General features: G+C 30.2%; 1 pseudogene across 1 annotated transcript; it reads left to right on the top strand.

The window, feature by feature from the left end:
- Positions 1-5,149: 5,149 nt before the first annotated feature.
- On the top strand, positions 5,150-11,648 carry LOC145165544 (homeobox-leucine zipper protein HDG5-like; annotated as a pseudogene). Its single transcript, XR_013740110.1, has 12 exons — positions 5,150-5,259; positions 5,618-5,739; positions 5,825-6,001; positions 6,157-6,274; positions 7,859-8,035; positions 8,732-9,226; positions 9,343-9,444; positions 9,542-9,754; positions 9,859-10,027; positions 10,100-10,368; positions 10,449-10,544; positions 10,642-11,648. The product of XR_013740110.1 is annotated as a homeobox-leucine zipper protein HDG5-like (transcript).
- Positions 11,649-13,398: the final 1,750 nt, after the last annotated feature.

The following is a 13,398-nucleotide window of genomic DNA, read 5'->3' as shown; positions in this document are numbered from 1 at the left end:
TGACGGGTTTGGATCAGGTCAACTGGGTGTTTGACTTTGACCAATGTTGACTTGCCTGGTTTTGGTATTGACCCTGGTTGGGCTGTACGTTCGGTTTGATGAGTTGAAGGTTGTCGTGTAGGGATTGAGGAGTCGAGGAGGGCCGACCTTCACGCCGAGGACAGTTCAGACACTACACGACATCGAGGTGAGTTACCTTCCAGTAGCGGTGGGTCTACGACCACAATGCCGGCCATTCTTCCAGTCATTCCTATCACAAATACAAATTGTGAGTGTGATCAATCTTTTTATTCATTCTTCAAGTTATTCCTATCATTTCTTCAACCCATTCTTCCAGTCATTCCTATCACAAATACAAAAAAAACTAAGAATGGTTAAAAGCATGTTACTTGCAATTCCTATCACTTTATATATTTGGCAAAATACATATAATATGATAGAATACATAGAATACATTCTGACATAATACATAAAATAAATTCTGATAGAAGACATAGAATACATTCTGCTAGTTATATCTTTAATCGCCACTATAAATAATTAAAAGCATGTTACTTGCAACTTGCAATCATATTTCTAGATGGTGAAACTTAACAAACACACAATTTCAATTTAACATCAAGATTCCTGCAACAAAACTTTTGCCGACACCATGACAGGGAAAACAATGGTTATTAAAAAATATAACATTTTGTATAAAGTAGCAAATAATAATAAATAGGCATGTAAGTGCCTGCCAAAGTAGGATGCTGTAAAAAAAGCATATGATATTAAATTTATTTTTTTGTTTTGCCATTTCTAAAAAACTAAAATCAATATATTATTTATAATTTTCCAAGAGTGAAAAAACATTCGAGATATTAAGATACTAAGCAGTAGCCTTCGAATTATAGACACATGTGGTTTTCTTGGAATATCTAATTGGATTGGACCTAAACCTCTTAACTATGTATCTACAACTAATAATTTATATGACTAAAAACAATTATATCAATTTGATTTAGCTTAAGTGAACCATTCGCACATGGTTAAAATCGATTCTTTGAAAGTTTAACTATTCAAAGTAACAAACAATCGTATTATATGAAAACTTCAATACGGTTGAAATCAGAAAATAAAATACCCTAATATATATATATGGATTTTTTTATTATCAACAGAAAAAATGAATTGGTAGATATTTACCAGTTTTTGTCAATCAGTGAAGAAAACAGTCGCAATCAAACATATAACATTGTTGAAATCCAAATCATATGAAACTGAAATCCAATTAATTTCAATAAAAGACAAAAGAGAAATCAAACGAAGGGAGAATCGTACCTGATAGCTTGAAGACGACTTTAAAAACTGAATCTGATTATCGTGGAAGAAAGTAATGGTTGGCGGTGGTATTGGATGGCAATGGTGGTCGGCGATTGGGAATGAGGCGTTGAAGATGGAGATTACAACACGGGATGATGACGATGAGGGATGTAGGAGCGTTTATCGATGATGAAGAACATGCTCTCGTACACACACACACAAACACAAGTGGGGTGAAGAAAAAAAACGGCCGTAGATAAATATGAGAGAAATTAGGGTAAAAGTCAATGTAACTAGTAAGATTATAGGAAATATTTATGAAAGTTATATATCAAATTGCTAAATCACCCTTATTTATATGAAAGTTATATATCAAGTGGGGTGAAGAAAAAAAACTGCCGTGTATATATATATATATATATATATATATATATATATATATATATATATATATATATATATATATATATATATATCCTCTCTAATAAATGAAGATTTTTTTTGTCACTTGTCACATTCTCATTCAATTTACCAAATGTCATTTTGTGGTTATTTTGAATTAACTTTTTTTTCCACATGTCATTTTATGAGTTTTTCTATTTTATTAAATTCCACATAATCGTTATTCTAATAAATAAAGATCTTTTTGCCACATGTCACATTCTTATTCATTTTGTCAAATGTAATTTTTATGATTATTTTAAATTAATTTTTATTCCATATGTCATTTTATGGTTTTTCTATTTTATTAAATTTCATATATTATTTAAATCTAATAATAAATTCATATCAATTTCATTAATAGATTTTTTTTCTAATTTCAAAATTATTAAATTAAAGTTTAATTAATTTCCTTTATTTATTTATCTAAATCATTTGTATAAATTTAAAAGAGAAAAAAAAAACACTTTAATTTTTATAATTAAATATTTTTCTCCTTTTTTTTATAAACTCAAATTCTCAAATATTTTGAATTTTATATTAAAATTTTTCTTTTAAATAAACTTATGTAATACATGGATCTCATATCTAATATATATATATATATATATATATATATATATATATATATATATATATATAAAGCTAACATTTTTCCTTGAACCCTATGTATTTGAAACTCCCAAAATCATTTTTTCTTGAACCTCATGCATTTGAAACTCCCAAGACTATTCAACTTATACAAATTAACTTATGTTTAATTTAAATATTATGATTTGTAACTCTTAAACCTCTTCAAATCATGTTATTTAATTGATGAGTTAAATGAAATATTTAGCCTATATAAGAAATTTGTAGATTACATATTGCATATATGTGAACACAAAAAAATAGATTATATTTGTATGGTTTGAAGAGTTATATGAGTGGTTCCATGGATGTAAGAAATCAATTGCAACTTTTCCAAATAAAAATTCATGGAAACTCAAATTGGGTGCATGTAAAGTTTAGACATTAACCAAAGTTCAAATTTAGGTATGTTTGTAAAGATATACTTGAGATTATTTTTTAAGTTTATGTATTATGCATATTTCTATAATAACATGATGATGAAGTGGGATTGATAATTACTTATCATGAGCTTTTGGTAAATCAATCATCAAGCTATTTATAAGTTAGAGCAATTAACTTTGTTAAAAAAATATATTTTATGTACAGGAGAACATTATTCAACATGCATTTTATGCTATGTATATACTATGTTAGTTTCTATCGCTTATTTTGTAAATAACATCGATGAAGTTTTTTATAATTGATTTTGATGAAAGGAGTTTACAATTATTATTCCAAATTGTTGGTGATAATGACAACTTAGAACGAATAATTTTTAATATGATATGACTTTATTATTGAAAACCAATAATTACGTTTGTTATAAAAATGAATTCTTTTAGTTCTACCAAAATTTATATGGATGTACCCAATTTTAAATGTTTTTATAGTAATAAAAATAAATTATTTTATTACATTTGTCAATTTCCTTTTTTCCTATTCATTCTTCATCGTAAAGGAAAAGTAAAATAAATAAAATATTTATATTTTCATAAAAAAATATAAGCGATAAAAATAAACCTCAAGTGTAACACTCCTCCTTCCCGAACCCACTCTTAACATATTGTTTTTAAGATTGGTTGCAGTACATAACAATTATTATAGTTTGAAATTCAAATTATCATTTTATTTGGACCGTTCATTCTTTTCCGGTGTTCATTGCTTTAAGGAGAAAAATGAAAGTACAATAAAAAAGTATGATAGTTTCTTTAAATATAATAATGAAAAAAATTCAAATAAGTTAGTTTTTAATTAGTAAAAAGTAATATTGTTTAAAATAACGTAAACCTAAAGAATAGATTATATTATATTAATAAATTTTTGTTATTTGAAATAATAATAATAATAATATAGGAAATAAAAAATATTCAAATAAATTATTTATAAATTAGTTAAAATAAGTATAGTTTAAAATAATTTTAAATCAAAAACTTAATTCACTTTGATTCAAACACAATTTTTTATCTTTCTTATCGTATACTTAAAATTATTATAATATTAGTTACCACTTAATATAAAAATTATTATTTCAGTGATAAATACTTATAATATTGTTTTTATAACGTATAATTGTTGATATTTTATATTACATTATTGGGCACAAATCAAGAGTTTAAAACTCTCACTACAACTCAATAGTTTTTTTTATTTAAATTTAATTATGATTTAATTTAATTATGATTTCAAATTTAATGTAAATTGCCTTTATATTTCCACTACATTAAAAAAAATTTAAACTTATGGTTATTAATGTGCAATGTTTTTTTATTTCCCGCTTATTTATTATACACATTGTAGCTATATTAGTAGTATATAGTAAGTTTTGATTAAAAATCATATGTTTAAAAAGATTTGTGATTCAAAATTAAAGAGTTGAAAAAAAATAAATTTTGTCGTATCAATGGTTATTTCAACACAAATTTTTGTAACAATGTTTCTATATATCAAATGTATGTTGATTTCTAAATATTTATTTGAATGATTTATAAGTGTTAATAAGTTTTGTTTGATGTAAATGTTATAATGTTGTAGTGTTTTTATTTTATTAAAAGTTATAGTGTTTTTCATACTATTTGTTATTGTTTTATATACACAAACCAACATATGTTTTATATATAATTTTCACAACTTTAAAACATTCTATAAAATATCAAAAGTTGTAATATTTATTTTTCATACTAATTTGTTTTTTTATACATATTAATCAATTTATGTTTGATATATAATTACACAACATAAACGGTCTATAAAATCATGAATTATATGGAAAATAACTAATAATATAAATTTATTAAAATTAATAAAACAAAATATGTTAACTATATAATTTGTTTTGTTTTTAATATTGGTTTTACATGTATTAATATTAAATCAGAATTTGTTAAATGTTATTATTTTAATTAAATAATTATATTCACCGGCAAAGTGCGATGGATTCGACTACTATATATATATATATATATATATATATATATATATATATATATATATATATATATATATATGAGAGAGAGAGAGAGAGAGAGAGAGAGAGAGAGAGAGAGAGAGAGAGAGAGAGAGAGAGAGAGAGAGAGAGAGAGAGAGAGAGAGAGAGAGAGAGAGAGAGAGAGAGAGAGAGAGAGAGAGAGAGAGAGAGAGAGAGAGAAGAGAGAGAGAGATTTTTCTCTAACTCTTTTGGCTGACTTTCAACTTAGAAACGGAATGCATCGTCAAATGGGATTGTGCCACGTTTACGAAACAGCCAACTAAAGGTCAAGAGTAGTCAATCGGTTTCTTCTCTCAAAGCCTACTGAGTATTTATGGTCTCGCTCTCATTTACCCACCCAACTCCCCACGACTAGAAGAAATTTTATATCACTTTGCAACAAAGAGAAGGAGTTCATATCAGAAATTACACCGACACTGGTAACTTCATTGCTTTCTCTCTCTAAACTCGTTTTCATCTCTCCCCCTCTCTCATCTATGTGTGTGTTGTGTGTGTAATGTAAAAGAATTGTTTTGACTTTAATTTCATGGAGTTTTCATGGCGTAAAACTATGCCTTTTTTTTTTTTTTTTTTGAGTGGTGTAATATTTTGTATGTCTCTCTGTGCGTTTCTTTCATGGTTTTGAATCTATAACCAAGCTAAGCCGTTGAGTCTTTTTTTGGGTTTTTGGGTATGATATCTTTTCTTGCATGTAGCTGAATGATGATTTTATTACATTTTTTGAAGTGATGAATTCCGTTTGGTTTTGATGTTTTGATTTTGGGATTATATATATAGGAAAGATGTTCGGAGATTGTCAAGTGATGTCAAGCATGGGTGGTGGAAGTGGGATTTCATCTGAATCCATCTTTCCTAACTTCAACTTCATGCCTTTCACCGATTTTTCTTCCGTCATCCCAGTAAGCTTTCTTTCCCACTCTCTTTCCCATTCGCATACATTTATATTGTGAGATGTTAAATTTTGATATATGGTTTGATTTGCAGAAAGAGGAGATGGAAAGCATGGTGAGATCAGGAAAAGAGGAGATGGAAAGCGGGTCGGGAAGCGAACCAAATTGAAGGAGGAGTGTCTGGAAACGAACAAGACACCGATCAACAACCCCCTGCAAAGAAAAAACGCTATCACAGACACACCGCTCACCAGATTCAAGAAATGGAAGCGTGCGTATATATAAAATCTATATATCTCTCTTTGCCTTCTCATCACTACATACATATACATTTGGTGATATATAAATGTATATGTATCGTTCTTTTGAGGAGTATTTATATATTTGAATTAATATTTTTAAAGGTTTGACTTTGTGTTTGGACAGATTGTTTAAGGAATGCCCACATCCAGACGATAAGAGAAGGATGCGATTAAGCCAAGAACTTGGGCTTAAACCACGCCAAGTCAAATTCTGGTTCCAAAATCGGCGTACCCAAATGAAGGTGCGCATGTTAGCATTTATCCATTCCCCTACCCTTTGATCTGGGGGTGTACATGCTCATTTTCTTGGCTAAACCTAAAATTTAATGCAACTGTGAAACGTACACACACCAAGCACAAATTTCAAGAAGACGTGTTTTGAGTTTTGACTCTTTACATACGTGTTTGTACTGTACAAGTTACGAGCGTATGTTTAGGAAAAGATAAAATTGTTTTGGTGTCAACCAAATAATACCATTGAAGGCGTTTTGATTTAATTTCTTGATAAAAACAAAACCATATTATTTTGTCTTTTGTTTCAAATTCTATTACTTTTTTAACATTATTTTGTGTAATATGTAAAAGGTGTTCTGATTTTTATTTCATAACAAAACTAAACAAAATGAGATTGTGTCTATTTTTTTAAGAAATTTACAAAAAATAAGTATATATATATATATATATATATATATATATATATATATATATTAATATTATGAGTGTGTCTGTACATGAAAACCCAGTTAATAAAGAGCAAATATATATGTCTAGTGTCTTATAATATTTTAAAGTGCAATAGCATTAAAGGCAAATAAATCAAGGTCATAAATAATTCTCCAAACCATAAGATATCTTCAATTTATGGTCATGGAAAGTGATGTATTAAATTTTCATAAACATAGAATTAGTTAACCATAATTTCTATGTAGATATATGTATTTTCAATTATTTAAGAACAAATTAAAGATGCAATATTTGAACGGTTGAAATATGATTGAACAATTTGTGTCACTTTCATAAACTTGTAAAAAGCCTAAAAAACTATTGCATATATATTATTAAAATAAAATAAAAAAAAACGTTGTTACATAATTCAATTGTTAAAAATGTCAAACATTAGTGCAAAAAATAAATATCTAATCGGTGCCATGTCATTAGCTAGTTCTCGATTACAATGTCAAATGTAATAATTATAGAATAAAATATAATTGAATATTCTTTTAGAAATGTATTATGTTGCGTAAACTGATTTAAGGAATAACTATGTTTAAGTTAATGCATTTTTAACCATTTATATAATACAGATATTATGTTTTAAAAGTTTGTTTTTTAATAATTAATGTAACACTAACGGTTTTCCTTTGACCAATTCTTAAAAATTAAATATTGATGAGTTGTCGGAAAGCATACGTATATTATATAATAACCACAACCATACGCTATGGTGACTGTAGAGTGTAGAGATGCATTTACTGTATTTGCCATTTGGTTGCTTTCAGCCTGCATTCCATTAATATACGCTGGTGGGGTCTACAGTCAACCCCTACACTTCCAGCAACATGACCTCCCACAAAGGGAGCACACTCTTTAAGTCTCTATCCATTTAGGGTTAGGGTTTTATCAACTTACTTCTCTCACTATTTGATTCTATACCAATATTTTTTGAATCGTCACTTCATGGGCTCCATTCTTGTGCTTTTATTGATATTGTATGTATTACCTGTCCTACTTCTTGTACATTGTGTATTATTACTTGTACATAATGTGTTGGAAGAGATGGGTTTTCTTTAATTATGGATCTAAGGTACATAAATTTTGTTATGTAGGCACAACAAGATAGAGCGGATAATGCGATTCTTAGAAATGATAATGACAATTTAAGAAATGAGAACTGTCGTCTACAAAATGCATTACGTGCCCTTGTTTGCTCTAATTGTGGGGGTTCAACGATATCTTTTGATGAACAGCAACTTCGAATGGAAAATGCTCGGCTCAAAGAAGAGGTATGATCTAATCAGCTTCAGTGCTTTGAAATCCCTGTTAATTACCATTTAATCATCGAATTAAACATCTAAAAGATATTCTTCGTTCTTTTTTACCATTAAGTACTGTTTGGAAGAATGACACTACACTCGAGTCTCGACTACTCGAGGACATGGAAAGAAAAATAGACGAGGGCAAATTTGTAAAATGGTGGGACTTAACTAGGAAAACCTTCTTTAATTTCGTACTTTTTTTTAATTAAGTTGTTTTTCTGTATTAAGTTAATAGATACTCGTATGGGGTTACTGGATTAAGTCTTCTCTTCATTAAGACCATTAAGTAAAAGAGAAACAGCAATCAAGTGTGATTAATTACTTCGATGTTTCTTGATCACTTGTTTTTGTAAATCAGGTTTTCTCAGTTTGAAGTAATCTATTTATTCTGTATAATTGTATCAGAACAACAATTAAACTAGTAATTTTGAAAAATAACCATCTCAAATGCACCAGTAAAATTCTATAACATATTATTTTATATATCTATTTAATGAGCATTATGTTTTAATCTTGGCAATAAAGAGCTAGAAGGTGATTCGATTGTCTACCACCTATTAAAGCTAGCTGTTTATAACAACACTGATTAATCTTAATCCACTGAGAATAAGATTTAAAGTTAAGATTGTTGTAATTGAGTATGAAATTACTCTTTTCTTGCAGTTGGATCGTGTATGCCTTATTGCGACTCAATTCTGTGGGAGTGATCCAATGCAAGGACAAGGACATGGTCCTTTATCTTCATTGATGACCTCTAATCTCGACTTGGATATGAATATGTATCCCAGAGCATATGATCAAGAGGGATTGCAAAATTGCAGTGAAATGCTACAGATGAATCCGTTAATGGCATCTGAAGGTCCCAATTTTGCTGCTGCTAATGGGTTAATCATAATGGACGACGAAAAACCTCTTGCAATCCAATTTGCATTATCGTTTATGGATGAAGTGGTTAAGATGTGCAGACTTGGAGAATCACTTTGGACCAAAGTTAATGATTCTGGCAAAGAAGTACTTAATCTTGATCAACATGCCAAGATGTTTCCATGTTTTATTAGCCAGAAAGGTGATCCGAATGAGTTCAGATTTGAAGCTACTCGCGCTAGCTCGGTTGTGATAATTAACAGTGTCACCCTGGTTGATGCTTTTCTTGATGCGGTATATATCGTTTGTTAATTGTATTAAACGCTCGTTTATTTATTTATTTATTTTTTTATCGATTGAAAATAGATATTATGTTTATTTTTAATCATTCTTTCTTTCGGGTAATGTAGGATAAATGGATGGAGTTGTTCCCCTCAATCATCTCCCGTGCAAAAACGCTTCAAGTGGTCACTTCTGGTGTTAACGGAAATGCAAACGGTTCCTTGCAACTGGTGCGTACGTGTGTGTATATGTATATATATCGTTTATACGCACTTTTTTTTCTATGAAAATGAAGTTTGGATGAATTACATAATTTGTTATGAACAGATGTATGCGGAGCTGCAAATGCTATCACCACTTGTGCCAACAAGGGAAATTCATTTTCTTCGTTATTGTGCACAAAATAGCGATGATGGAAGTTGGGCAATCGTTGATTTCCCACTAGACAGCTTTCACGAGACTTATCAAGCTTCCCTTACTAGATACAAACGTCGCCCTTCGGGTTGCATCATCCAAGACATGCCTAATGGTTATTCAAGTGTGAGAAATCCATATATATTATATAATGCATGCATTTCTTGATGTTAAAAATATCAATCTTGTTATATACTATACTTGAACGAACTCTTTTTTTATTGATTCAGGTTACATGGATTGAGCATGCTGAGGCCGAGGATGAACCTGTTCATGGGATCTTCACTGATTATGTTAGCAGTGGTATGGCATTTGGAGCACGAAGATGGCTGGCTGTTTTACAACGCCAATGTGAGAGGCTCGCAAGCCTTATGGCCCGAAATATATCTGATATTGGAGGTAAAAATAATAATATATTATATAATGGAAGTTATTATTTAATGGTGTATGACTATGATTGTATGTTTATAGCGATATCATCCCCGGAAGCAAGAAAGAATTTGATGAATTTGGCTCAGAGGATGGTAAGGATGTTTTGTCTTAACATCACTGGCTCGTGTGGGCAATCTTGGACAGCACTTTCGGATTCAGTGGAGGACACAGTCAGAATAACAACTAGGAAAGTCACTGAACCTGGTCAGCCCAATGGCTTGATCCTGACTGCGGTTTCAACAACTTGGCTTCCTCATCCTCACTATCAAGTCTTTGATCTTTTGAGGGATGAACGCCGGAGATCTCAGGTTCATAAATTTATATACATCAAGTTTTTGAGATTAACACGCTTCAGTTTGTGTTCTAATATGTTGGTTTATATGCACAGCTTGATGTGCTTTCAAATGGGATTCCGTTACAAGAGGTGGCTCACATTGCAAATGGCTCTCATCCTGGCAACTCTATCTCTCTCCTTCGTCTCAATGTAAGTTTATGATTATTTCGAACCCAAAAAGTACTCAAGTTATTATTGTACTTTTCTGTAATAAATTAAAGAATGACGTGGTATGTTTTGGGAACAGGTGGCTAGCAACTCATCACAGAATGTTGAGCTGGTGCTTCAGGAGAGCTGCACTGATGATTCTGGTAGTCTTGTGGTATACTCAGTTGTTGACGTGGATGCAATCCAGCATACTATGAGTGGTGAAGATCCATCGTGCATCCCACTTCTCCCTCTAGGATTTGTGATTGTTCCAGCAGGACAAAACCCTAATGACAACATCACCTCCACCACTACCGCCACCACCACCACCGGGAACTCAACTGAATCCGGAGGAGGCTGCCTATTGACTGTCGGACTACAAGTGCTGGCCAACGCCATACCCACAGCAAAACTCAGTCTCTCGAGCGCCAACACAGTAAACAACCACATACAAAGTACAGTGCAACAGATCATCGCCGCCCTTGGTGGGGTTGCCGCCGGGAACGGTAACAGCACTGGTGGAGGCAACAGTGGCAGTTCTGACGATGGAGATAATGTTGGTGGTTTTGACGAGCCACCAACAAGACCAATCAAGAAAGTCGATCTCAGCCCAACTTCAAAGGTTAATTAAACTATTAGTTAACCAAAGAAGTAGACTGTTATGGTTTTCTTTTATTTATTTTTGAGTAAAAAAACATGCATGAGTGTGGTTTGTGTATTGAAGTAGGGTAGGTTAATTAAAAGGGTAAAAATGTCTTTTAAGTTACATGACATTATGGTGGTTCTGAAGAGAGTCAGAGTGTAATGAAGAGAGGTGGTTGGTAGGTAGAAAGGGTCTGCAAAATCAATCAATGGAAGGTGGTGGGGGAAGAAGGTGCATGGTAACGAGGGTAGTCAAGAGCGCACCAGATAAGTTCCTTGGGTGACCTTTTTAGGGTTTCGGGACTAAGCAGTCAACAGCAAGGATAATGGTTCGGGAATTGACTTTCTTTGTTTTTTCTTGTGGTTTGTAACCCCCTTTGAAACCATTTTGGAAATTTGTCAATTTCCATTGATCAGAATATTGTTATGGACTTTATAATATATAAAATATTTCAAATTTTCAAATCTTTCGGTTAAAATTATATATTCGTAAAAACTCGAAAAATAAAATGAAATAGTAGATTAAATAAACTTTATATCATCATTCTACAAATCTTATTTAATGTTTTTTTTTTTTGGTTATTAGAAACATTGATAACAACTCCTTAAAATTAATATAATAAATCAAATTTATAGATTTTTTTATAATTGTTTAAGAACATTTTTAATGGTAAATTTTTAAAACTTTTTATTATTTGAAAAAGTCCTTAAAATGTTTCTCTACTATTGGAGATTAGAACTTGACCACTCCAAACCCCAATATTTTAATTCTCTTATTTTTAGTTTTTTTGTCCCTTGCATTTAATAACAACTAGAATTTTACCCGCCGCGCGTTGCGGCGGCAATAATGTATTTAAGAAGTAACAGAAAGTAAGTTGCTACATGTTGACCAGGAACTTAGGAAGATTTAAATTGACAAAGTATAATAGTTTGGGGCGAAAGTCATGTCAAACAAAGATAATCAAAACCATATTATATGTGACACACATATAAAAATAAATGACTAAGTTTTTTTTTTTTAAATTAAAAAACGGAAATTCAAATAGTTAAAAACGTATTATATGTATCCCGACTTAGACGTAAGAAACGTACATAAACATAAGCACGAAAAGGTAAAAAAAAAGTTACGTTGAGACGTAGACAGATTCAAATTAATACCGACATGTACATAAAAAATATTTGTTTTAAATCAACGAACTAAAATTATAAATTTACGCTGAAACAATTTACGTCGAAACGTTGGTCACCTCTAATTTATATCCACACATACAAAAGGTTACAAAATTAGAGGGGTGATAATTGTAGGAAAATTAGATTATATACATATTATCGGGGATAAAATAAAAGTTTAGAAAATAGAATTGGTGAAATTGATATTTTCCAACGTTTGAATACATCCATGAATATGATAAAAAAATAATGGGTTGAAAATGTCATTCTATAAAGTATAAGAAAGGTAGTAATATAAACATAACATGGGGCTTAAATTTCGAAAAGTAAAAAAGAAAGAATGTTAAAGGATTGAAAATAGAAAGTAAAAAAAGTGGAAGGGAACGGAAAGAAAAAGTAAGGCCGCCGACATTGGTTTTTAGAAGATATATAATTTCATTGAAACCATATTTATATGTTTGTCCCTTGCATTTAGTAACAATCTGATTGAAACCATATTCATATTTAGATATATTTTTCTGATTAATTAATCTATTTAATTGAATTTGTAATGTAAAAATGAATCATATTATTATACTTATAAATGAGTCATTTTTTTCTGTCATCTAATGTATTTGAAACTATCATTCTTTTCATGTTCTTTATAATTAATAATTACTCTAATGTTAGATACATGCAAAACCTCTTGAACTTATGCAACTTATATTTGTAATCTTTTCAACTTACAAGATATGTGATTCTTTATAAGTTCATAGTACGGTTTTTTTTTAATTATTTATTTATTTATTTATTTATTTTACTTTTCAAGTCTTAATTTACACGCATGAAAACTATTTTTGAAATAATGCATAAACACGGTCCATAATCACCATCTTCGTTAGTCCCAGTGTTCATGTCTACTCCTTGTTCTTCTTATAGCTACTATTTTCCTGCTACACAAGTGTATGCTACATAATTCTGTTTACAAGTTTAGTTCTTTCATCACAACTAACTTTACCCTAAATCAAATGATTGTTTGATCAGGAGGTATAGTTAATTATGGATC

The sequence above is a fragment of the Lactuca virosa genome, chromosome 3 (assembly GCF_052849685.1).
Source record: "Lactuca virosa cultivar CGN04683 chromosome 3, Lactuca_virosa_CGN04683_v6, whole genome shotgun sequence".
Classification (NCBI taxonomy): domain Eukaryota; kingdom Viridiplantae; phylum Streptophyta; class Magnoliopsida; order Asterales; family Asteraceae; genus Lactuca; species Lactuca virosa.
This window is presented reverse-complemented; position numbering and strand designations above follow the sequence as displayed.